Source organism: Monodelphis domestica, chromosome 8 (assembly GCF_027887165.1).
Source record: "Monodelphis domestica isolate mMonDom1 chromosome 8, mMonDom1.pri, whole genome shotgun sequence".
NCBI classification, from domain to species: Eukaryota; Metazoa; Chordata; class Mammalia; order Didelphimorphia; family Didelphidae; genus Monodelphis; species Monodelphis domestica.
Genome location: NC_077234.1, coordinates 164,727,665 through 164,755,169, shown reverse-complemented (window position 1 = coordinate 164,755,169; position 27,505 = coordinate 164,727,665). Strand labels below are relative to the sequence as shown.

Here is a 27,505-nt window from a genome sequence, read left to right as displayed (position 1 = left end):
GCCATACCCATTGAACTACCAAAAAACTTCTTTACTGAATTAGAAAAAAACATAACTAAGTTCATTTGGAAGAACAAAAGATCAAGGATATCCAGGGAAATCATGAAAAAAAAATGCAATGGAAGGAGGACTTACAGTCCCAGATCTCAAACTGGGATAAAGCAGTGGTTATCAAAACAATTTGGTACTGGCTAAGAGACAGAAAGAAGGATCAGTGGAATATACTTGGCATAAATGATCGCAGCAAGACAGTTTATGACAAACACAAAGACCCCAGCTTTTGGGACAAAAATCCAGTATTTGATAAAAACTGCTGGGAAAATTGGAAGACAGTGTGGGAGAGATTAGGTTTGGATCAACACCTCACACCCCACACCAAGATAAATTCAGAATGGGTGAATGACTTGAACATAAAGAAGGAAACTATAAATAAATTAGGTGAACACAGAATAGTATACATGTCAGACCTTTGGGAAGGGAAAGATTTTAAAACCAAGCAAGACTTAGAAAGAGTCACAAAATGTAAAATAAATAATTTTGATTATATCAAATTAAAAAGTTTTTGTACAAACAAAACCAATGTAACTAAAATGAGAAGGGAAGCAACAAATTGGGAAACAATCTTCATAAAAACCTCTGACAAAGGTTTAATTACTCAAATTTACAAAGAGCTAAATCAATTGTACAAAAAATCAAGTCATTCCCCAATTGATAAATGGGTAAGGGACATGAACAGGCAGTTTTCAGTCAAAGAAATCAAAACTATTAATAAGCACATGAAAAAGTGTTCTACATCTCTTATAATCAGAGAGATGCAAATTAAAACAACTCTGAGCTATCACCTCACACCTAGCAGATTGGCTAACATGACACCTATGAAAAGTAATGAATGCTGGAGGGGATGTGGCAAAGTAGGGACACTAATTCATTGCTGGTGGAGTTGTGAATTGATCCAACCATTCTGGAGGGCAATTTGGAACTATGCCCAAAGGGTGCTAAAAGACTGTCTGCCCTTTGATTCAGCCACAGCACTGCTGGGTTTGTACCCCAAGGAGATAATAAGGAAAAAGACTTGTACAAGAATATTCATAGCTGTGCTCTATGTGGTGGCCAAAAATTGGAAAATGAGGGGATCCCCTTCAATTGGGGAATGGCTGAACAAATTGTGGTATATGTTGGTGATGGAATACTATTGTGCTCAAAGGAATAATAAAGTGGAGGAATTCCATGGAGACTGGAACAACCTAGTACCTTATAATTTTAAATAAGTCAAATTTTTTATTATGTGAACTCATATTAATTGTAATGTAGTTGTAGATGGCTCAATTGATAAAGTAGAAGGCCTGAAGTCAGGAAGACTCATCTTACTGAGTTCAAATCTGATCTCATACACTTACTAGCAGGAAGATCTTGGGTAAGTTGCTTAACTCTGTTTACACCTCAGTGTCCTCATCTGTCAAATCAGCTGGAAAAAATAATGGCAAACCACTTTAGAATCTTTGCCAAGAAAACCCCAAATGAGGTCACCAAGAGTCAGACACAATTGAAACCAAAAGGTATACATTGATTTGATTCTTGATTCTCATAAAAATGTGTAACACAATGTTGAAATCATTTAAGTACAGATATTTTTTATTCTTATCAGACATTTATTAGTTATATGATCCTGATAGCTAGTTACTTTATTTGTAGCATAGGGATAATAATAACACCTATATTATATTGTTGTGAGAATCAAATGTCATAATATATTTTGCAATCTTTAATGTGATACATAAATGTCAGATATTATTATTCTTATTATGTAAGAGAAAGGATTTTTAAAGACATTTATTTAACACAATATCTTTTTGATAAACAAAGAAGTTTGTTACCACCACTGAGATACAGTCTGTGTCAATGAGAGAATGACATATTAAATGTAGTCTGCTCATTCCATTCTCCATAAAGCAACAGAGACAGATATTTATGAAACCTCAGTCTGTATGTATGCCCCAACACGACCCTTTTTACCAAAAACCATCAATCATCCTCTGTCTTGTCACAACTTTACTCAATATTATTTGTAGGCAGGTTTGACTTTCTATACCAGTGGTATGAAATAAGCAGCTAAGAGGAAAAAGAAAGAAGAGATGAATTGAGGTATCAGGGAACACTTAGGAAGCTTCTGCTGACAATAAAAATGACTCCATAGTTGCTGTTATCACCAGTAAGAAGGGAAACCAATGTCTCTTTGCAGAGTGACAATAGTGTGAAAATAGGGTGGAGAAGGTGAGGAGGGGGAAAGGGAGTAAAGGTGTTTCCTATTAAAAAGTTCTTAATTGAACTAATGGACTGTCAGCAAACTACATTGCTATGTAATGTTTAAAAGAGGCATACTGTATAAAAGAGGAAGTATTATTTTCAGATTCATATTGAGGGTAGTAAGATAGTCATACTATTTCACCATTATTAGTAGATATTATCAGGCTACAATTTTATTATCTACCAAAAACACTACATATCTACAAAGCAACTCAATGAAACAAACAAGTTAGCTTTTAAAATTATGTAATAACTCAGGAAAGTAAACACTAGTATTACACTGATCTAGAGGTCAAATTCAAGGTATCTTTAACCCCATCGTTAATGCAATTGGAATAGGAGATAAGTGAAAAGACGTCTCTGAATACTCAACCTGGCAATTGTGATAGAGGCAAGCCAGAAAGAGAGAACTTCAGGCTTGCAAACCAAGGCTGGGGACATGTCTGTCAATCAAGGAGACGTTTCCAAACGGAATGTTCCCAGGGAAAGACAGTTGGAAGAAAGCCAGGGTGAAGGAGAGACTTTTCTTGGTGTTTGGCTGAGGGGAAAGAAGCTAAACTGATTCTGTTAGCTTTTGTCCCAGGCTGAAGGACCCTTGAGTGGGGGCTTATGAAATTAGGCTGAGCGACCTTGGTGGCTTTGTGAAGAAGAAAGATTTTAAACAGTTGTCCTCCATCTCTCTAACTGTCCCTCTGAGTCACAGTTGTGACAATAATGACTATTTCCATAACCCTCCTAAATTCTCCTTATAGTTTAGGGAAACCCTCATCCCTTTTCCCTCAGTTTCTCATCCTGTTGTTATCCCAATAAACCCCTTACCTAAGAAAAGAAGGGAAGTTTTTTCTCATAAATATATTAATTCACTCATGGGGGAGGGAGGAAGCCAAAGGCTTCAAGAAGAAACTGGGAGGGAGAGGGTTAGAGAAGGGAGGGAGTGAAGGGAGGAGGAGGTTAGGAAATAGATTGATCCATTAGCCTCACATAGGGATCAATAGGCAGACCCCAGAGCATTCCCCTGCAGCAGCATCCCTCTAGCTTTCTATCTCTCAGTATCTATCAAAGTACTTCTATCTGCATTTGTAACTAAGAAATCCTCAAGTATGTCCCCATACTACTAGCAACTGCTCTCTAGTCACAAGCCAGAGTGCATCAGTCACTGCAACATGAAATAGTGTCACACAAATTATCATTTTTAATACATTTGGCAGTCACAAAGTCAATGAAGTAAAACCAGACTGTTTTTTTCTTCTTTGTCAATGTTTTAACAATGTTTAACATTTGATTTGATTAGATTTTAGAAATTTTTATTTAATTAGTCAATTTAGAATATTTTTCCTTGGTTACAAGAATCATATTCTTTCCCTCCCCTAACCCCACACCTTCCCAAAACCAATGTGCAATTCCACTGGGTTTTACACGTTTCCTTGATCAAAACCTATTTCCATATTCTTGATCTTTGCACTAGGATGATCATTTACAGTCCTACATCCCCAAAGATATCCCCATGACCCATGTGATCAAGCACCTGTTTTTCTTCTGTGTTTCTGTTCCACAGTTTTCCCTCTGAATATGGATAGCATTCATTTTCATAAATGCTTCTAAATTGTTCTGGATAATTACACTGCTGCTAGTAGAGAAGTTCATTACATTCGATTGTGCCACAGTGTATCAGTGTCTGTGTACAATGTTCTCTTGGTTCTGTTCCTTTCACTCTGCATCAATTCCTGGAGGTCATTCCAGTTTACATTTAATTATTCCAGTTCATTATTCCTTTGAATATTCCATCACCAACATATACCACAAATTTTTCAGCTATTCCCCAATTGCAGGGCATCCCCTCATTTTATAATTTTTTTGCCACCACAAAGAGAGCATCTATGAATATTCTTGTACATGTCTTTTTCCTTATTATCTCTTTGGGGTATAAACCCAGCAGTGCTATGGCTGGATCAAAGGGCAGCAGTCTTTTAGCACCCTTTGGGCTTAGTTCCAAATTACCCTCCAGAATAGCTGGATATATTTACAACTACACCAGCAATGCATTAATGTTCCAATTTTGACACATCCCCTCCAGCATTCATTATTTTCCTTTGTTGTCATGTTAGTCAATCTGCTGGGTGTGAGGTGGTACCTCATAGTTGTTTTGATTTGCATCTCTCTGATTATAAGAGAATTAGAACACTTTCTCATGTGCTTATTAATAGTTTTTATTTCTTTATCTGAAAACTCCCTATTCATGTCATTTGCCCATTTATCAATTGGGGAATGGCTTGATTTTTTGTACAATTGATTTAGCTTTCTATAAATTTGAGTAATTAGACTTTTGTCAGAGGTTTTTGGTATGAAGACTCTTTCCCAAGTTGTTGCTTCCCTTCTTATTTTGGTTGCATTGGTTTTGTTTGTACAAAAACTTGTAACGATGAAAATGTGGTTTGCCAAGACTGTGAATTGCCAAAACTGTAAATGCTAAACTGTCAAGGTTTTGGTCAAACTGTAAAGATAATTTTAGTGTATTGACTTAAAATCTAAAATAAGTGGTCACCATGGGAAATTCCCAAACATGAAAATACCCAAGTCAGCTGGGATTTAGGGATATTTTAATTAATATAAATGAAGGAATTAAGGGAAGGATAGATAGATAGATAGATAGAGAGAGAGAGAGAGAGAGAGAGAGAGAGAGAGAGAGAGAGAGAGAGAGAGAGAGAAATAGTAGAAACGTAGAAAGGGCCTAGGCCAAATGGCCTAGGCCTGAGCCTTAAGGGAGAGAGAGTCAGTCTTTATCACTCACCACAAGATCATCTTCAAGCAAGCTCCAGTCCTCCACTGAACTCCTGAATTCCTGAACTGAGTTCAATCCTTCTCCTTTTAAAGAAATTTTTTCTTATGTCACCTCCCCTAAATTTTCATATCTACCAATCAGCGCAGACACTTTTTTCCAGGACTGCCCATTCTTAGTTCTCATCTTCTTTTGTTCTCACCTTCTCTGGTTAAATTAAATCCTCTGGGTATTTCACACCTCTTTTGTTAAGCTTGCCTTTTGTAAGTTGCTTGACCTTTTAGGGATTAATTTAACCTTTATAGGTATTTAGCACCTTTTTATATTAGATCTAAAAACAGACCTAGGTTAAGGTTTCAGCTTTACTATAAGTATGAGTTGGGGACTTTTCATTGTTCAATCAGGAGTTTGCAACTTTATCTTCCCCTAAGGCACTGTCTGAGTAGGGTGGAGTAATTTTAAAAGTTCTTAATACATTCCTAATCAAGTACCTTCATTGTTAAAAATGGGGAATAGCTTAGTCAAATCTACTGAAGTAGAGTCTGAGCAGTTTTAAAATTCACAAACTTTAATGTAATAAAAATTTTTTATTTTACATTTTGTAATTTTTCTAACTCTTGATTAGTCTTAAAATCTTTCCTTTCCCAAAGATTATGCTATTCTGTGTTCTTACTCCAAGTCTATTTGACTGATCCTCCTTTCTGTCTCTTAGCCAGTACCATATTGTGTTGATGGATCACTGCTTTATAGAATAGTTTGAGATCTTGTATGGCTAGACCACCTTTCTTTACATTTTTAAAAATTATTTCCCTGGATGTTCTTGATCTTTTATTCTTCCAAATGAACTTTGTTCTGGCTTTTTCTAATTCTGTAAAAAAGTTTTTTGGTAGTTCAATGGGAATAGCACTAAATCAGTAAATTAATTTGGGTAGGATGGTCATTTTTATTATGTTAGCTTGTCCTACCCATGAGTAATCAATGTTTTTCCAATTGTTTAGATCTAGTTTTAAATGTGTGGAAAGTGTTTTGTAGTTGTGTTCATATAGTTCCTGTGTTTGTCTCGGCAGATAGATTCCTAAGAATTTTATATTATCTAGGGTGATTTTAAATGGAATTTCTCTTTCTAATTTTTGTTGCTGAGATGTGTAGGAAACATAGAAATGCTGATGACTTATGAGGGTTTATTTTGTAGCCTGCTACTTTGCTAAAGTTGTTGATTATTTCTATTAGCTTTTTAGTTTATTCTTTAGGATTCTTTAAGTAGACCATCATATCATCTGCAAAGAGGGATAGCTTGGTCTCCTCATTGCCTATTTTAATACCTTCAATTTCTTTTTCTTCTCTAATTGCTACTGCTAGTGTTTCTAGTACCATGTCAAATAATAGAGGTGATAATGGGCATCCTTGTTTCACTCATGATCTTACTGGGAAGGCTTCTAGTTTATCCCCATTGCAGATGATGTTTGCTGACATATACTGTTGGTTATTTTTAGGAAAGGACCTTCTATTCCTATGCTTTCTAGTGTCTTCAATAAGAATCAGTGTTGCATTTTGTCAAAGGCTTTTTCTGCATCTATGGAGATAATCATGTGGTTTTTGTTGCTTTGCTTGCTGATATGGTCAATTATGTGGATTGTTTTCCTAATATTGAACCATCTTTGCATTCCTGGTATAAATCCCACCTGATTATAACAAATATCCCTCATGATGACTTGCTGGAATCTTTTTTGCTAGTATTCTATTTAAGATTTTTGCAACTATGTTCACTAAGGAGATTGATCTATAGTTTTCTTTCTCAGTTTTTGACCTGACTGGTTTTAGAATCAGTACCATAGTTGTGTCATGAAAAGAATTTGGTAGAACTCCCTCTTTGCTTATTATATCAAGTAGTTTGTATTGTATTGGGATTAATTATTCTTTGAATGTTTGATAGAATTCACTTGTGAATCCATCAGGCCCAGGGGAATTTTTTCTTAGGGAGTTCTTTGATGGCTTGTTCAATTTCTTTTTTTTTCTGATATAGGATTATTTAAGCATTCTATTTCTTCTTCTGTTAATCTAGGCAATTTATATTTTTTAAATATTCATCCATATCACCTAAATTGCTATATGTGTTGCCATATAATTGGGCAAAATAGTTTTGAATGATTGCCTTGATTTCCTCCTCATTGGAGGTGAGGTCTCCCTTTTCATCTATGATACAGTTAATTTGGTTTTCTTCTTTCCTTTTTTTTATTAGATTGACCAGTACATTGTCTATTTTGCTTTTTCCAAATACCAGCTTCTAGTCTTATTCATTAGTTCAATAGTTCTTTCACTTTCAATTTTATTAATTTCTCCCTGAAATTTTAGGATCTCTAATTTAATTTTCATCTGGGGGTTTTTAATTTGTTTGCTTTCAAGTTTTTTGCTTTGCATGTCCAATTCATTGATCTCTGCCCACCCTAATTTGTTAATAGATGAACTGAAGGAAATAAATTTTCCCCGAAGTATTGCTTTGGCTGAATCCCATAGATTTTGAAAGGATGTCTCATCATTATCATTTTCATTAATGAAATTATAGTTTTTATGATTTGTTTTTTAACTAACTGGTTTTGGAGAATCATATTATTTAATTTCCAATTATTTTTTTATTTGGATCTCCATGTACCCTTACTGATTATTATTTTCATTGCATTATGATCTAAAAAGGTTGCATTTATTATTTCTGCTTTTCTTTGCCAAGTTTTTATGCTCTAGTATGTGGTCAATCTTTGTGAATGTACCATGTGCTGCTGAAAAAAAGGTGTATTCCTTTTTGTCACTATTTTTCTCCATATATCTATTAATTCTAATTTTTCTAAGATTTCATTCACATCTCTTACCTCTTTCTTATTTATCTTTTGGTTTGATTTATCTAAATCTGATAGAGGAAGGTTTAGGTCTCTCACTAGTATAGTTTTGCTATCTATTTCCTCCTTTAACTCCACTAGTTTCTCCTTTAGAAACTTGGATTCTATACCATTTGGTGCATACATGTTGATTACTGATATTTCCTCATTGTCTATACTCCCTTTTATTAGGATATAGTTACCTTCCTTATGTGTTTTAATCAGATCTATTTTTACTTTGTCTTTGTCAGATATCATGATTGCAAGTCCTGCCTTCTTTTTTCAGTTGAAGCCCAATAGATTTTGATCCAACCTTTAATTCTAACCCTGTGAGTGTCTATTTGCCTCGTGTGTGTTTCTCGTAGACAACATATGGTAGGATTTGGGTTTTTAATCCATTCTGCTACTTGTTTTTGTTTTATGGGTGAGTTCATCCCATTCACGTTCAAAGTTATGACTGCCACTTGCGTGTTCCCCAACAATATGATATCTTCTCCTAGTTCTCTCCTTTCTTCTTTTGCTATATCCTTTTAAACCAGTCCCCCAATCCCCACCCCTACTATGATTACCTTTCCACCCCCTCCCTTTTTGTTCCCTTTTTTGTATTGCTTTTAGGGTCTGCTAAGTTCTCTACTCCCTCTCTTTTCCTCCCTTTTTGTACTCCCCATCCTACTCCCCTCCCTTAAGTTTTCCCTTCTCACTTTCCCTTTACAGAAAGATAGAATTCAATATCCCAATGGATCTAGATGCTCTTCTCTCTCAGAATTTATTTCACTGAGAGTAAGTTTTAAGTATTACCTATTAGCGCTCTCTGCTTCCTCTTCTAATAGTATTCTTGCCCTCCCCTTCCCATGTGCTTCTTTGTGTGATATAGATTATCCTATTTATCCTATTTCTTCAAATTTCTCTTGGTGCCATCTTCTATTTCCCCCTCCCTTTTTATTTTCTTTTTTTTTTGCATATCATCTTATACCACTTATTATCCCAATCTCTACCTGTGAATGATTCTTCTAATTACCATAATAGTGAATATAATTTTTGAGAGTTTCAAATGACATTTTTCATATATTAATATAAACAATTTTCTCTCACTGAAGACCTTAAAGAAGAAAGTTTAAATTCCTCTTTTCTTATTTACCTTTTCATGTTTCTCTTGATTTTTGTATTTGGATATCAAACTTTCCACTTAGTTCTGGTCTTTTATTTACAAATACTTAGAAATCTTCTTTTTTGTTGAATGTCCATACTTTCCCCTGGAATTATATGATCAGTTTTGATGGGTAGGTTTTTTGTTGAAGACCCATTTCCCTTGCCTTTATGAATATCATATTCTAAGCCTTGAGGTCCTTTAATGTGGAAGCTGTCAGATCTTGTGTAATCCTGATTGGTGCTACTTGATATCTGAATTGTCTCTTTTTGGCTTCTTGTAAAATTTTCTCCTTAGTATGGAAGCTCTTGAATTTGACAATTACATTCCTGGGAGTTGTCCTTTGAGGATTTAGTGTAGAGGGTGTTCTATGACCTCTTTCAATTTCTATTTTTCCCCCTTGTTCAAGAACATCAGGGCAGTTTTCTTGGATAATTTCTTGTAGTATGATGTCAAGATTTCTGTTCATTTCTGTGTTTTCAGGTAGACCAATGATTCTCAAATTGTCTCAAGACCAGTTTTACTGATCTGTCATCCTGTCAGTGAGATATTTTATGTTTTCTTCTATTTTGTCAGTCTTGGCTTTGCTTTATTAATTCTTGTTGTTTTGCAAGGCTTCCAATTTTCTTTCCAATTTGGCTTCCAATTGCCCAAATCTGGTCTTTAAGTACTGGTTTTCTGCTATAATCTTTGGTTTTCTGCTATAATCTTCTGATTTTTCTACTATAATCTTTTGATTTCCCTTTTCAGTTTGGTCTATCCTGCTTTTTCATGGCTTCCAGCTGTTTCTCCAATTGGGAGTTCCTGTCCTTTAAACTGTTATTTTCTTTTTTGAATTATTTCCCACTTTTCTTGCCAGAATCCTTCCATCTTTTTGATAAGCTCTGATTTAAATTCTTCAAGACCTTGTGGGCAATTTACATTTTTGGAAGGTCTGGATGCACTTATTTGTATGTCATCATCTGCTATTTCCTCTGTAGTCTGGATTTTTCCTCCATAAAAATATTTCAGGGTCAAAGTCTTCTTGTTTTTCTTAGAGTTGGGAAGTTGTTTTTCCTGGGCATTGTTTGCCCTCACTATGGTGGTTTTTCCTTCCCTTTCCAGTCAGAAGTCTGAGAGAGGAGGTGAGGCTCTCTGTGTATGGAGCTAAGGAATGCAGTTTTTGCCAGAGGCCACCTCTGGAGTCTCTGCAGCTTCTACTATTTACTACCCTGCTCTGAGCTATCTCTGTGCGGGCGCCCAAGGTCTGAGCCCTTCTGCCTGCTCGAGTCTCAGGTCTAGCTGCTCTCAGGGGTAAGTCTTTGATTATCTTAGTCAGCTACTAAGGACCTTGAGGTGTGCTTTGCTTGCTCTAGAGGGTGCCCCTCTCTCACTCACTAATTCTAGCGCACACTGGTTCTGATTCTGGCTCCATAGGTGCGGTGGGGGAGGGTTGATCAGTTCATGTTTTGTTGGAATCTATTTCACCCCCTTGTAGTGTCGAAATGCCCACCTCCCTTGTACCTTCATGTGAATTTGGGTTTTTTTTTGTGCTTTTGAAGTATTCTATATTGGTAGGTGGTGAGGAGAGGAAGAAACCTGTGTCTAAACTGCTGCCATATTTACCCAGTAGTCTAAAATTAGACTGTTAATTGCTTCTGGATCTTCTTACTTAAGTTACTTAACTCTAATTTAGCATAAGACTTGGACAGAGGCTAGACCTGTGATTTCCTTAGTATAAGGAACTCCCAGTCAAGAAAACTCCCTCTACCAATCAGTACTGGACAATTCTTCTCTACAAATTAACATTTTAGAGGGTGGGATTGCCTTCAGCAATGAGATGTTAACCAATTTGCCCAGGAGTGAGACTTAAACTTAGGTCTTTCTGACTTCAAGACTCATTCTCTATCCATTATGCCCTAGTGACTCAACTTAATTTTAACAAACAAACCTTAAAATTGTTTATGTATTTTCCTAGCCCAGAACAGATTGTAGTCATCAAAATAGCAGAGGGAAAAAGGGCACAGGGTAAAGCAGCTGACAATTTGCCAGCAGCTGCTCTGGCTATTTCTGTTACCTGGAATGCTCTTCTTTTCTCAACTAAAATGCTAGTCCATTCAGTTGAAAGCCCATCACCTCCATGAAGCCTTTCACTTCTCTGAAATAACATTACTCTTTCAATTCTTACTGCACTTTTGCCTTGCTAGTAATAATGACAGCTCATATTTACATAGTAATTTTTAAAATACCACTGAAAAATCCAGTAGTACATATTGATGATCCCTAAATTACAGATGAGGAAAGTGAGACTCAAGGAAGTTAAGAAACTTGTATTATTAAACAAAGTAAATATTGGATTTGGGATTTGGACTGGTAGGCGTGAATCTATGCATAGTGCTTTTATGTTAACTTTATACATTGATCTTTCCTATTATAACGCAAATTTCAGGAGGGTGGAAAGATTTCTCTTTTTACCAAGTTACAGCATTTATCAGAGAGCTTTATATGAATTCATCCATCCACTCAACCACCCAAATAATTAAGTAACTTACTATATTACAACATAGTGTTCTAGATAATAGAGGAGATGTAAAGATTTCTTTCCAAAAGTCTTCATTTAGTCACCTAGGTGTTCAATAAAAACGTGTTGAATGAGAGACAAAGCAAAAAATCAGAGGTACAGTAACTGTATAATATTGGTGTGTTCATAATGATGATTGTGAAAGATCAAGAAAAAGTGATAATCTTTTCACTAATTCAACATTGTTAGGTGTCTACTATGTGAAATGATAAAATGATATTGTTTTCTTTTTTTAAAAAAATATTATTTTAAAGAGTAAAATTGGTAGCATAGTGGATGGAGTCCTTGGCCTAGAGTCAGGAAGACACATCTTCCTGAGTTCAAATTTGGCCTCGGATAATAACTAGCTGTGCAACCCTGGGCAAAGCATTTTAACCCTGTTTACCTCAGTTTAATTAACTGTAAGATAAGCTACAGGACACAGCAAATCACTCTAGTACTTTTACCGAGAAAACCTCAAATGGAGGCATGAAGAGTAGGACAGGGCTAAAAATGAATGAATAACAACAAAATTACACTAAGTATCCCTACTATGTTTAACTTTCTCCTAAAGGAACAATAAAAGCTATTCTTTGTAACAAACAAATATAATCATGCAAAATGAAATCATACATGGGCTCATTCTGCACCTCTTGCTTATCAGCTATTGAGAAGTAGGAAACAGTAAGTAGTCTTCTGGGGTTGTAAGTAGTCACTATACATCACAGTTCTTCAGTCTTTCAAAGTTGTTTTTCTTTACAATTTTGTTAGTGTTCAAATTGCTCTATTTCTGCTCACTTTACTCTGCATCAGTTTACACATATCCTTCCAAGTTTCTTTGAAGCCATCCCTTTCAACATTTCTAATGGCACAATAATAATCCATTCCATTTACATACTATAATTTGTTTAGCCATTTACTAATTAATGTGTCTACTTTGTTTCCAGTTCTTTGCCACAACAAAGAGTTCTTCTATATAAATTTTTGAACACGTGGGTCTTTTCTCTCTCTCTTTTTTTTAATCTTTGGGGTGTTGGCCTAGTAGTAGTATTGTTAGGTCAAAGAAATGCATGGTTGAATGACTTTTGAAGTATGGCTCCACACTGATTTCTAAAATGTATGTATCATGCCCCAGATCCCTTAATAGCTCATTAGTATCCTTGTTGCCCATTGTCCCTTTAACAACTGTCATTTTAACTCTTCTGCTATCATTGCCAATCTAATGAGAGGTCTAACCTCAGTTGTTTAATGCACATTTATTGTTAATGGTCTAGGGCATTTTTTTTTCAGCTTTCTCTTCTTTGGATAAATGTCTACTCATACTCCTTGACCACTGAGATCTGTATTGGGGAAAAGTTGTTCTTATGTATTTATTGGGTTTTTATTAGAGAAATTTGCTGCAAGGATTTTTTCCCAGTTAACTATTTTCCTTCCCTTCTAAGTGCACTGATTTTCCTTTTGTAGGATCATTAAAATTTTACATAATCAACTTTATCCTTTTTATATTAAATGATCCTGAACTCTTCACCAATCCATAGTGGTTTCAATAGGTATCTCCTTATTGGTTCCTATAATTTGTTTCAGAATAGCCTTTTAAGTCTCCACACCAGCTGTTGGTTGATGCTAGTATGTTTGATTGCTTCTGGGACTTGAGTGCATGATCTGTTCCACTGATCCACAAATACCAATTAGTTTTAAGGATTAAACATCCTCCCTCTCTGGCTAATATTTAGTCCCTGATGGGTTCTGGCTTTGACTAGATTCTGTCTTCAAGATGCTAAATTGAGACTTAATTTTATCCTCTGGAACTTGAGTACTGAGTGAGTTCTTTCCTATTATGGCTCTCAATTCTTGGAGCAGTGCATTGCTGGGCCTGTCTCCCACTCAATAATGTACAGGACTAGGCTATGTCCTCACTTCTGTTTTGACAGGTCAGTGTTGTGATCTAGTTTCAGGCCTCTGACTATAAGAATCTGTAACGGATATCTTGCCACTCCAGCTCAAAGTACTGGTCTGCTGGCTTCAAGTCCATTTGTGGTAGTAGCTCATGATAGCTTTACTAACATTATTCCTCTCTTCTCCATTGCTAGCTAATATGTATTGGTTTTATTGGTGCTTCATTCCCTGGAACAACAATTTCCCCCAACTTTTTGAGTACTTGCACTTATCTGTCCCATCTTCCCTGGTGAGATTCTTCTCTGCCTCCATCAACTTCTGTCTTTTTGTGTAGTAATACATAATATTTCATGTCACATCATTTTAATTTTTTTGCCTGAAAATGAATTTTATTTTTTTAATTCATTTTTAACCAATTAAATGTAATAACAAATTTCTTTTTGTTATTACATACTACATAAATTTTCCAGAGTTATATGATCTAAATTATCTCTTTCTCTCTCTCTCCTTCCCTTCCTGCTCCCAGAGCTGGTAAGCAATTTAATCTGGGTATGTATCATCATGAAAAACATATTTCCACATTGTTCATTTTTGTAAGTGTCCAATCCTATAGAACCCAAACCCCAAAACATATACCCAAATAAACAAGTGAAAAATCGTATGCTTTCATTCCTACTCCAACAGTTCTTTCTCTGGAGGTAGATAGCATTCTTTGTCATAAGTTACTCAGAAGTGTCCTGGATCATTGTATTGCTGAGAGAAGCTAAATCTATCACATTTGATCATTCCACAATATCACTATTACTGTATGCAATGTTTTCCTGATTCTGCCTATTTTATTCTGAATTAGTTCAAGTAGGTTTTTCCAGCTCTTTCTGAAATCATCCTGTTCATCATTCCTTACAGTACAATAGTATTTCATTTCATATCACCACCTTAACCAGAAGTCCCATAACAAGAATTTGTAAAAAGAACATCACAACAGCAATTGTAGCAAATGCAATATCCATTGCAGAGGATGAGGAGTAGAAAGTCTTCAATTAATTCACTAAGATCTTCCAAATTAAATTAAAATACACTTCATAATTAGAGATATCTGTGAAAATGTGGGCATGAAGGGGGATGTCAAAGAAATATATTGAAAAATATAGCTCAGAGTAATAAATTTAAAAAATACCAAAAAAATAGGCAGTCTAACTGGACATATACAACTAATTTCAGAATGGTTCTCAGATTAGTCACTAATCATTTCCTTTCTATTAAAATATAACCAATTTTACTTCTGTAATGTCATTTGGTTTTTGTCATGTTCAGTGTTTCCTGATTTGTTTTTTGAATTATTCTTCTGCTTAAAAAGATGACATTTATATAGGGCTTTAACATTTTAGAAAAGCTTTACATATTATTATTTTATTAGATTCTTATGAAAGCCCTATGAAGCAGGTTCTATTATTATCCTCATCTTAAAGAAGATAAAGAAATTGAGAGAGAGAGAGAGAGAGAGAGAGAGAGAGAGAGAGAGAGAGAGAGAGAGAGAGAGAGAGAGAGGCAGGCTTTGTAACTTTCTCAGAGTGGGTGGCAGAGCTGGAGAAGTCTTCTTGACTCCAAGTCCAGTGCCTTGGCTAAATAGGCTTTCCATCATACTATTGACTGAACTTCCTTTTTCTTAAATATTAGAAATTCTATGAAGATCTCATTTCCTGCCAATTCCAAACCTAAACCACCAGACAAAAACAATGGTCAAGGACAATGGTGACAGTCAACAGGAATACATTACAATGACCTAATGAAATTAGTGAAGGGAAATGCAGAGGAAGCAGAGATGGGATGAGGAGATGGTCTGACACTACAGCCTGTCTCTCAATGGGTTTAACAATTTCTGGCTACACATGGCAGTGAGTTCTCTCAATGGGATTGAAAATAGGGGGAAGAGAATACAAGAGCTTTGTTAACTCAAAAGCAACTTAGTTGATTAGAAAGAACAAAGTACCGCCTTAATAGCTACAAAAAAAAATCTAAACATATCAAATCATGTAAGAGTCTCTAAAAGATTTAACAACAAAGGTAGGACACAGAAATTTGCATAGATTTAATTACAAAATGTTCCTTAAAAATTATAAAGATCAATATAAAAGCTGGAACAATATTCAGTGCATGTGGCTAAGCTGTGTCGATATAATACCAAAGTTACTTTGTATTTTTAATCCTATATTTAATAAATTACTCAAAGAATACTTTACTGAACTAGAAAAACAAAAAAAAGAATTCATTTGGAAAAACAAAAGACCTAGAATATCAAGAAAAATTATGAGAAGAGGTACGGAATAGCACTTATAGATTCGAATAGTACTAACAGTCACAAAAACTCTCAAGTACTGGTATTAAAAAAACTGAGAGGTAGATCAAAGGAACACATTAGACAAGGGAGAATCTGAAACAATGGTGCTCAATAACCCAGTATTTGATGAAATGGAAAACATAAATTACTTACAAAAAATTCCTTATTTGATAAATACTGCTAAGAAAACTGGTGGGGGGGGGGGAGGAAGAAGCCCTCAATATTTAAGATTATACCATAAAAATTTTAGGAGAGTCAGATCATATACTGTTAATTTTTAATTGTGGTTGAGTCTGAAATATATTAATTAGGTGGTTGCCAGGGATTTAATTTCTAAATCCCAAAATGAATTACTAAGGCAAAATGTAATTTATGGTAGTTTATTTATAATAGAGGGAAGATATTAAGAGAGAAAAGGAGAGAGAGACAGAAAGACAGAGAGAGAGAGAGACAGAGACAGAGACAGAGACAGAGACAGAGACAGAGAGAGAGGGAGGGAGGGAGAGAGGGAGGAAGGGAGGGAGGGAGGGAGGGAGAGAGAGAGGGAGGTAGAGAGAGAGAGAGGGAAAGAGCAAGCAAGCTCTGGCTTCCTCTGATACCAGTTAGAATTCCTAGGCCCCAGCAAGGGGAAAAATTTCTCAAGACAATGGGCCTTTCTCAGAGGCTTAAACCACCAAGAAAAGGCAGGGTCACTATCAGCCTTTCACTCACCAAAGGTGGCCATCTAAAAGGGGAAGCAGTCTGAGTTCTCCTGCATGAGTTCCTCCAGGGGTCCAGTTCCTTCAGTCCAACTCAGAGTCAGAGAATCATCCATCCAACAAGACTCTCTAGTCGAATAATTGAATATATCTTTTTCTAGCCTCTGATCCTCTTTTTAAAGATCTTTTTCTCTTGTGTCACCTCCCCTAAATTTTACATCTATCAATCACAGCAGATGCTTTTCTCCAAGATTGCCCACTCTTTAGTTCACACCTTCTTTGGTTAGATTATTTTTGGGGGGTTACTTAATGCCCTTTTCAGTTAGCTCACCTTTTGTAGTTACTTAACTTCTTGTAGTTAAAATGGGTAGATATATTTCAATTACTGAGTTATCACCTTTTTTAGATTAAAATCTAAAAATAGATTGTGGATTACAATTCAATCTTCCCAATAAAGTAAGAGCTAAGTACCTTCATTGTTACAATCAGGGGATTACAATTTAATTACACAATAAAGGGAGAGCTAAGTATCTTCATTGTTACAATCAGGGGAGAGCTAAATCCAATCTTCACAGTACTTCTCATAGTTCTGAGTAGAAGATGTATTCTTAACCAAATGAGAGAAAGAACATTACAAATAAATAAATAAATGAATGAATCAAAATTTGATTATATTAAACTGAAAAGCATCTACAAAAGAAAAAAACTAATGCATATAGGATAAGAATGAGAAAAAAAATTTTGTATCAAATTTCTCTGGTAAAAATACATAAAGATTTAAATTAAAACACACACATACGTACATATATAAATAGGTATATAGTTCTTCACAATTTATTTTCATTTTTATTTTATTTTCTTTTATTTGGTCAATTTCAAACTTCCCATTGCCGACATGCAATTCCACTGGGTATTACATATGTCCTTGAGGAGAACCTATTTCCATGCTGTTGATGTTTGCACTAGAATGTTCCTTTAGGGTCTATATCCCCAATCATATCCCCCTTGAACCATATAATCAAGCAGTTGTTTTTCTTCTGTGTTTCTACTCCTACAGTTTTTCCTATGAATGTGGATAGTATTTTTTCTCTTAGATCCCTCCGGGTTGCTGAGGATCACTACATTGCCATTAATGCAGAAGTCCATTAAATTCTATTGTACCAAAGTGTATCAGTCTCCGTGTACAATGTTCTCCTGGTTCTGCACCTTTCGCTCTGCATCACTTACTGGATGTTGTGCAAACTGGAATTCCTCCACAATTTTTTTTCCTTTGAGCACAATAGTACTCCATCACTAACATATACAACAATTTGTTCAGCCATTCCCCAACTGAAGGGCATCCCCTCATTTTCCAATGTTTTTGCCACCACAAAGAACAAAGCTATGAATATTCTTGTACGTGTATTCTTCCTTATTATCTCTATGGGGTACAAACCCAGCAGTGCTATGGCTGGATCAAAGAGCAGGCAGTCTTTTATCACCCTTTGGGCATAGTTCCAAATTGCCTTCCAAATGGTTGGATCAATTCACAACTCCATCAGCAATAAATTAATGTCCAGACTTTGCCACATCCTCTCCAGCATTCATTACTTTTTGTTGCTGTCATGTTAGCCAATTTGCTAGGTGTGAGATGATACCTCGGAGTTGTTTTGATTTGCATCTCTCTGATTATAAGAGATTTAAAACACTTTTTCATGTGCTTATTAATCTTTTTTATTTCTTTATCTTAAAATTGCCTATTCATGTCCCTTACCCATTTATTAATTGGAGAATGGCTTGATTTTTTGTACAACTGATTTAGCTCTTTATAAATTTGAGTAATTAGACCTTTGTTAGAGGTTTTTGTTATGAAATGTGTTTCCCAATTTATTGCTTCCTTTTTAATTTTGATTACATTGGTTTTGTTTGTATAAACCCTTTTAAATTTGATATAATCAAAATTACTTATTTTACATTTTGTGACATTTTCTAATTCTTGCTTGGTTTTTAAATCTTTCCTTTCCCAAAGGTCAGACAAGTATACTATTCGGTATTCACATAACTTACTTATAGTTTCCTTCTTTATGTTCAAGTCTTTCACCCATTTTGAGTTTATCTTGGTGTAGGCTATGAGATGTTGATCCAAATCTAATCTCTCCCATACTGTCTTCCCATTTTCCCAGAAGGTTGTATTAAATAGTGGATTTTTGTCCCCAAAACTGGGATATTTGGGCCTGTAATAGACTGTCTTGCTGAGGTCATTTACCCCAAGGGTCTATTCCACTGATCTTCCTTTCTGCCTCTTAGCCATGAGCAGTTGATGTTTCTCCAATTGTTTAGATCTAGTTTTAATTGTGTGGGTAGTGTGTTGTAGTTGTGTTCATATAATTACTGTGTTTGTCTCAGCAGATAGATTCCTAAGTATTTTATATTTATATTATTTTGTCTAGGGTGATTTTAAATGGAATTTCTCTTTCTAATTCTTGTTGCTAAGATGTGTTGTAAATATATAGAAATGGTGATGACTTAGGTGAGTTTATTATGTATCCTGCTACTTTGCTAAAGTTTTTGATCATTTCTATTAGCTTTTTAGTTTATTCTTCAGGATTCTTTATGTAGACCATCATATCATGCGCAAAGATCCACTTGGTCTCCTCATTGCCTATTTTAATACCTTCAATTTCTTTTTCTTCTGTAATTGCTACTGCTAGTGTTTCTAGTACAATGTTAAATAATAGAGGTGACAATGGGCATCCTTGTTTCACTCCTGATCTTATTGGAAAGGCTTCTAGTTTGTCCCCACTGTAGGTGATGTTTGCTGATGGTTTTAGATATACACTGTTTATTATTTTTAGGAAAGGCCCTCTATTCCTATGCTTTCAAGTGTTTTCAATAGGAATGAGTGTTGCATTTTGTCAAAGGTTTTTTCTGCATCTATTGAGATAATCATGTGATTTTTGTCGGTTTGTTTGTTAATATGGTCAATTATGTGGATGGTTTTCCTGATATTGAACCATCTTTTCATTCCTGGTATAAATCTGACCTGATCATAGTGAATAACCCTCCTGATCACTTGCTGGAGTCATTTTGCTAGTATCCTATTTAAGATTTTTGCATCTATGTTCATTAAGGAGATTGGTCTGTAGTTTTCCTTCTCTGGTTTTGACCTGACTGCGTTTGGAATCAGTACCATATTTGTGTCATGAAAGGAATTTGGTAGAACTCCCTCTTTGCTTATTATGCCAAATAATTTGTATAGTATAGGGATTGACTGTTCTTTGAATGTTTGATAGAATTCACTTGTGAATCCATCAGGCCCAGGGAATTTTTTCTTAGGGTGTTCTTTGATGCCTTGTTCAATTTCTTTTTATGATATGGGATTATTGAAGAATTCTATTTCTTCTGTTAATCTAGGCAATTTATATTTTTGTAAATATTCATCCATTTCACCTAGATTGGCATATTTATTGCCATATAACTGGGCAAAATAATTTTAATGATTGCCTTAATTTCCTCTTCATTGGAGGTGAGGTCTCCCTTTTCATCGATGATGCTGTTAATTTGGTTTTCTTTTTTCCTTTTTTCATTAGATTGACCAGTACTTTCTCTATTTTGATTGTTTTTTCAAAATACTAGCTTCTAGTCTTATTTATTAGTTTAATAGTTCTTTCACTTTTGATTTCATTAATTTCTCCCTTAATTTTTAGTTTCTCTAATTTAGTTTTCCTCTGAGGATTTTTAATTTGTTTGCTTTCAAATTTTTTGATTTGCATATCCAATTCATGGACCTCTGTACTACTTAATTTGTTAATATATGAACTCAAGAATATAAATTTTGCCCGACGTACTGCTTTGGCTTCATCCCATAGATTTTGAAAGGATATCTCATCATTGTTTTTTTCTTCACTGAAATTATTAATTGTTTCTATGATTTGTTCTCTAACTAACTAATTTTGGAGAATCATATTATTTAATTTCCAATAAATTTTTTATTTGGTTCTCCATGTACACTTACTGATCATTATTTTTATTATTATTTAAAAAGGTTGCATTTATTATTTCTGCTTTTCTGCATTTGTTTGCCATGTTTTCATGACCCAGTACATGGTCAATTTTTGTGAATGTAACATGTGCTGCTGAAAATAAAGTGTATTCTTTTTTGTCCCTATTTATTTTTCTCCATATATCTATTAATTCTAATTTTTCTAAGATGTCATTCACATCTTTTACCTCTTATTTATTTTTTTATTTCATTTATCTAAATTTAATCATGGTAGGTTCAGGGCTCCCACTAGTATAGTTTTGCTATCTATTTCCTCCTTCAATTCCACTAGTTTCTCCTTTAGAATTTTGCATGCTGTACCATTTAGAACATACATGTTGATTACTGATATTTCATAATTGTCTATACTCCCTTTTATCAGGATGTAGTTACCTTCCCCATGTCTTTTAATCAGATCTATTTTTACTTTGGCTTTGTCAGATATCATGATTGCAACTCCTGCCTTCTTTCTATCAGTTGAGGCCTAATAGGTTTTGCTCCAACCTTTAATTCTAACCTTGTGAGTATCTACCTGCCTCAGGTGTATTTCTTGAAGACAACATATGGTAGGATTTTGGATTCTAATCCACTCTCTTATTTGTTTTTGTTTTATGGGCGAGTTCATCCCATTCAAATTCAAAGTTATGATTGTCATTTGTGTATTCCCCAGAATTTGGATATCCTCTCCTAGTTCTGTCCTTTCTTCTTTTGCTATATCCTTTTAAACCAGTAGTTTATTTCTAATCAATCCCCCTGATCCCCTTCCTTGATATGCTTCCATTTCTGACCCCTCCCTTTTTGTTCCCTTCTTCTTGTTTAGGGTCTGTTAAGTTCCCTCCACCCTCGCTTTCCCTCTGTTTTTGTACTCGTTCTCCTCTACCCCCCATAGTCTTCCCTTCTCATTTTCCCTATAGGATAAGATAGAATTCAAGACCCCAATGGATCTAGATCAGCGGTTCTCAACCTTTCAATTTGTAGCAATGAGAATACATAATGCATATCGGAGTATTTACATTCCAAATGATAACTGTAGCAAAATTACAGTTTTGAAGTAGCCACCAGTGATTTGGGGTCACTGCAACATGAGGAACTGTATTGTGGGGTCACAGCATTAGAAAGGTTGAGAACCACTGAATTTCTCTATATTAATTAAATTACCATAAATTTCCAGATTGACTTTGGTATTTTATTTGGGATCTTCCCCAGAGACCAATTAACTCTAGATCTTTAAGTCACAACCCAAAAATTATCTTTACAATATTAATATATATAATTTGATCTATTTGTAGCTCTTAATGAAGAAAGTTTGAATAAAAAAACATTTTCCCCCCTTTCCCTCTCCTTATTTACCTTTTCATGTTTCTCTTGATTTTTGTGTTTGGATATCAAACTTTCCACTTAGTTCTGGTCTTTTCTTTACAAACACTAGGAAATCTTCCATTCTGTTGAATGCCTATACTTTTCCCTAGAAGTATATACTCACTTTTGATGGATAGGTGATCCTTGGTTGAAGACCCAATTCTCTTGCCTTTCTGAATATCATGTTCCAAGCCTTGCAATCCTTGAGTATGGAAGCTGCCAGGTCTTGTGTGATCCTGATTGGTGCTCTTTTGTATCTGAATCATCACTTTTTGGCTTCTTGTAGAATTTTCTCCTTAGCTTAGAAGGTTTTCAACTTGGCAATTACTCTTGGGAGTTGTCTTTTGAGGATTTAGTATAGAGAGTGTTCTATGAACTCTTTCAATGTCTATTTTGCCCCCTTGTTCAGGAACATCAGGACAGTTTTCTTGGATGATTTCTTATAGTATGATATCGAAATTTCTGTTTATTTCTGACTTTTCAGGTAGACTAATGATTCTCAAATTGTCTCTCCTTGCTCTGTCATCTTGTCAGTGAGATATTTTATGTTTTTTTCTATTTTGCCAGCCTTTTGACTTTGCTTTATTAATTCTTGCTGTTTTGCAAGATCATTGTCTTCCAGTTGCCTAATTCCGGTTGTTAAACACTGGTTTTCCCTTTCACTTTCGTCTATCCTGTTTTTCATGGCTTCCAGCTGTTTCTCCAATTGGGAGTTCTTGTCCTTTAAACTGTTATTTTCTCTTTGAATGATTATTTCCCACTTTTCTTGCCTGAAGGCTTCCATCTTTTTGATAAGCTCCAATTTAAATTCTTCAAGAGCTTGTGGACAATTTCCATTTTGGGGAAGGTTTTGGATTTATTTGAATTTCCTCCTGTATTTCCTCTGTAGCCTGGGCTTTTCCTCCATAAAAATTTTCCCGGGTCAACCTCTTCTTCCTGTTTTTCTTGGAGGGAGGTTGTTGTTCCTGGGCACAGTTTGCCATCACTTTGGAGGCTTTTCCTTCCCTTTTTAATCAGAAATCTGAGTGAGATGGGCAGGCTCTCTGTGTATGGAGCTAAGGAGCAAGGATTTTGCCTAAGGCAAACTCTCAAATCTCCACAGCTTCTGGTGTTTGATGCCCTTCTCTGTGCTATTTTCCTGTAAGAGCCCAAGGTCTGTGCTCTTCAGCCTTTTGGGGTTTCAGGTGTAGCTTCTCTCAGGGGTAGGTCTTTGGGGGTCTTAGTCAGCTCCCAAGGACCTAGAGGTGCCCCTTACTCACTCTAGAGGTGCCCCTCACTCACTGATTCTGGTGCACACTGGCTCTGACTCTGGCTCCAAAGGTGTGGAGGGGAGGATAGATCAGCTCGCGGTTTTGGTGACAGCTTTTTCACCCCTTTATAGTATGGAAATGCCCAAATCCCACATACCTTCAATGCTGTGCCCTTCTGTAGAGTCCCTTCATTCTTATGAATTCTTATGGTTTGGTTTGAATTTGGGTGAAAGTTGAATCTCGAATCGGTGGGTGCTGAGGAGAGGACAAGACTTTCGTCTAGACTGCCACCATGTTTACCCTGAAGTCTTGTCTTTTACTTTCTAAGAAAACCAATAACATCACAGGGTGTCTTGACTTGTACATGAATTAAATTTAAGTGAGGCAGAGTTGCATAAAGTCATCAGCTCCACTCTCTTCCACAGTCATGGAAGTCCAATGGCAAGAAAAAAGTCAGGATGAGAGGTGATGGCCCAGGATGAACTTGGTCTCTTTGGTGTCTGACAAAGCTCTAAGTCATGGGTCCCAAACTACGGCCCATGGGCCACATGTAGCCCCCATTGCACTTTCAGAAGGGGCACCTCTTTCATTGGTGGTCAGTGAGAGTAGCACTGTATGTGGTGGCACTGCAGAGCACTGCACACTCACTTCCGGTGACGTAATCCTTTGTGTGGCACCTTAGAACAAGGCTCCAAACAAAGGATTATGTGGGTACACAATGGTAGACATCAGCATGGTGAGCGGCGATCTGGAGGGAGGGGATACTGTACTGTGTATACTACTGCCCAGTTAGGGTTAGGGTTAGGGTTATAGCCTATAGGTTTATAGCTGGGCCCTCCAACAGTCTGAGGGACAGTGAACTGGCCTCCTATGTAAAAAGTTTGGGGACCCCTGCTCTAAGTGTTCCATAGTGCCTGCTTCAGTGACCTTCATGATTGGAATAAATTATTCCCATCTACGCATTCTGCTTCAGAAAGTCTTCATGAGGGTGGGGTAGACATTCCCCTAACTCACTGAAGGGTTTGAGACCTGTCAATTCCCTTCAACCTAGTTTGCCAAACTGAAATTTTACTGAAATGTGGCTACTGTGCTTGCTGTAGCCTCTTGGCACCACAAGTGAGAGTTAGGGGGATGGGTGGACATCAGAAGTGGGCAAGCAAATCTGAAAAGGGCTCAGCAAGTCTAGTGCAAGTATGCTCTGAATGCCCCATATGCTATGTCTGTCTGCCTAGACATCAATATAAATAATTTAAAAGCCATTCCCCAACAATTATGTGGTCAAAAGACATAAAAGATTCATGGGAAAAAGATGAGTTCAATTTTAGACATGTTTATGTTTAAGATATCTACTGAATAGCCAGTTTGAGATGTCTGAAAGACAGCTGGAGAGAATGTAAGTCAGCTGAGATAACAGGACAGGAAAGACAGATATGAGAATTATCAGCAGAGATAGTAATCAAATGACTTACAATTGATGAGATTACCAAGAGAAATAGTATAGGGGGAGAAGAGAAATAGGAGGGACACTGGAAGGTATAAGCTGGAGGAAAATCCAGCAAAGGAGGCAGAGAGCAAGAGGTGAAGCAGGGGAGTGGGGTCCTGAAAACCTAGAATAGAATGACCAAAACTGCCAAGGGCCATGGCCACACCCATAGAGAGGTCAAGGAGAATGAGGATTGAGAAAAGATTAATGGATTTGGCAACCAAGAAACCAATGGTAACTTTAGAGAAAGCAGTTTTGGCAAAATGATATGGTTTGAAGCCAGTCTGTAAAGGGTTAAGAAAAGAGTAAGAGGAGAAAAAATGAAGCCGCCTGTTGTAGATGGCCTTTTCAAGCAGTTTAACTATAAAGGGCAGAAGAGATCTAGAATGATAAAAAGGAACGATGGAAGGATTGAGCATGAAATTTTTTTGGAATGGAGGAGGCATAGGCATGTTTCTGGGCAGTAAGGAATGCATTAGTATACATAGGTGAGACTGAAAATAAGTGATAGAAAGGAAATAAGTGATATTAAAGGAAACAGGATGGAATGAGATTGCTTAAGCAGGAAGAGAAATCATCTTTGGTAAGGAGGAAGGCTCATATCATCATGTGAAAGACACAAACTCATTGTTGATGGAGATCTGAATTAATACAATTAATACAACTCTTTTGAAAGTTCTTTTGAAATAAAATGGTTAAAATATGGTTACCCCTTGACCATTATTAGGCTTATAACTAAAGGAGGCTAGGGATGAAAATAAAGTCTTCATATATGCCAAAATATTTTAATAAGGCTTTTTCTGATAGCAAAGAATTGGAAAGAAAGTAAATGCCCATTGATTGAGGAATGCATGGCTAAATGAAAATAAATACTAATGCTCTATAAGAAATGTAGTAGTATTTTTTGGAGGGGATATTAACAAAATATGATATTGTATAAGATGACTCTTTGGGAGGGAAAGGAGAAAGGGATAATGTAGATTACTGTGGTGGTATTTTTAAAAAGACACAAAGTAAACATTAAAAAAAAACCCCAAAAGTAATTTTGATTGACATCCATTGGATATTAGTATCTGAGGAGGACAACAGGGCTATAGATACTTGAGTACAAGTACTTGGCAAAAGCCTTTGCCATTATCATGAAGGCTACCATGATATAAGGTGATTCCTTATCCAGAGAAATTAAAGGTTAGTGTTTAAAGTGCTGAAAATGATGAGATGTGATATAGGGGCTAGAGTCAAGAATTATGAATTCTAGTACTACTGAATAATATGAAACAAGGCATAGAGCCAGATTGTGAAGGGATTTTTAGCAAGAGATTTATATGATCAGGCAGATTTGTGTAAGACAAATTGGAGAGTGTAGAGACAAGAGTAGTGGACTATTTAGTAGAACACTTAAATTGTCTGGCTCATGAGTAATCAGGGTAAGAAATAATGTACTATCATTGTTAATGTAAAGAGGACAAATTCAACAAATTTAAGAGGTAAACCAATAAGACTTAAGTAATAAATCCAAGAGGTAAACCAATAAAGTAAGGTAAAGGAGAAAGGAATAGACAAATATAACCTGGACATTTCAAATGCAGGTGATCGGGAGAAGAGTGGTACAAAAGACAAAAATAAGAAAGTGAAAAACAAAAGTAGGGAAAACCAAATTAACAGTATCCAAGATGAAAAGGGAGACCTCATCTCTAATGAAGAGCAAATTAAGGCAATCATTAAAAACTACTATGCCCAATTAAAAGGCAATAAATATGCCAATCTAGGTGATATGCATGAATATTTAGAAAAAATTTAAATTGCCTAGACTAAAAGAGGAAGAAACAGAATACCTAAACAAACCCATAACAGAAAAAGAAAGCCACTAAAGAACTCCCTAAGAAAAAATCCCCAGGACCAGATGGATTCACAAATGAATTCTATCAAACATTGAAAGAACAACTAATCCCAATACAATACAAACTATTTGACATAATAAGCAAAGAAGGAGTTCTACCAAATTCCTTTTACGACACAAATATGGTACTGATTCCAAAGCCAGACAGATCAAAAACAGAGAAAACTACAGACCAATCTCCTTAATGAACATAGATGTGAAAATCTTAAATAGAATACTAGCAAAAACACTCTAGCAGCAAGTGATCATGAGGGTTATTAATTATGACCACAAAATTAAAACTAGATCTAAATTAGAAAAACATTGATTTCTCATGAGTAGGATGAGTTAACATAACAAAAATGACAATCCTACCCAAATTAATTTACTTATTTAGTTCCATACCCATTGAAATATTAAAAAAAAAAAACATTTTTACAGAATTAGAAAAAACCTAACAAAGGATATCCAGGGAAATAATGAAAAAAAAAAAAAGCAAAGGAAGGTGGCCTTGCAGTTCCAGATCTCAAACTATACTATAAAGCAGTGGTCATCAAAACAATATGGTACTGGCTAAGAGGATTGGTGAAATAGACTTGGAGTAAGTGACCTCAGTAAGACAGTCTATGTAAGCCCAAAGATCCCAGCTTTTGGGACCAAAATCCACTATTTGATAAAAACTTCTGGGAAAATTAGAAGACAGTATGGGAGAGATTAGGTTTGAATCAACATCTCACAACCTACCCCAAGATAAACCCAGAATGGATGAATGATTTGAATATAAATAAGGAAACTATAAGTAAATTATGTGAACACAGAATAGTACACATGCCAGATCTTTGGGAAAAGAAAGATTTTAAGACCAAGTAAGAGTTAGAAATAAATCACAAAATGTAAAATCAATGATTTTAATTACATCAAATTAAAAAGTAAACAAAACAAATG

General features: G+C 35.6%; 1 protein-coding gene across 1 annotated transcript in view; it reads right to left on the bottom strand.

Annotated features, from left to right (window-relative positions):
• UBAC2 (UBA domain containing 2) overlaps positions 1-27,505 on the bottom strand; it is a 326,804-nt gene that overhangs the window by 85,726 nt on the left and 213,573 nt on the right. The window lies entirely within an intron of this gene.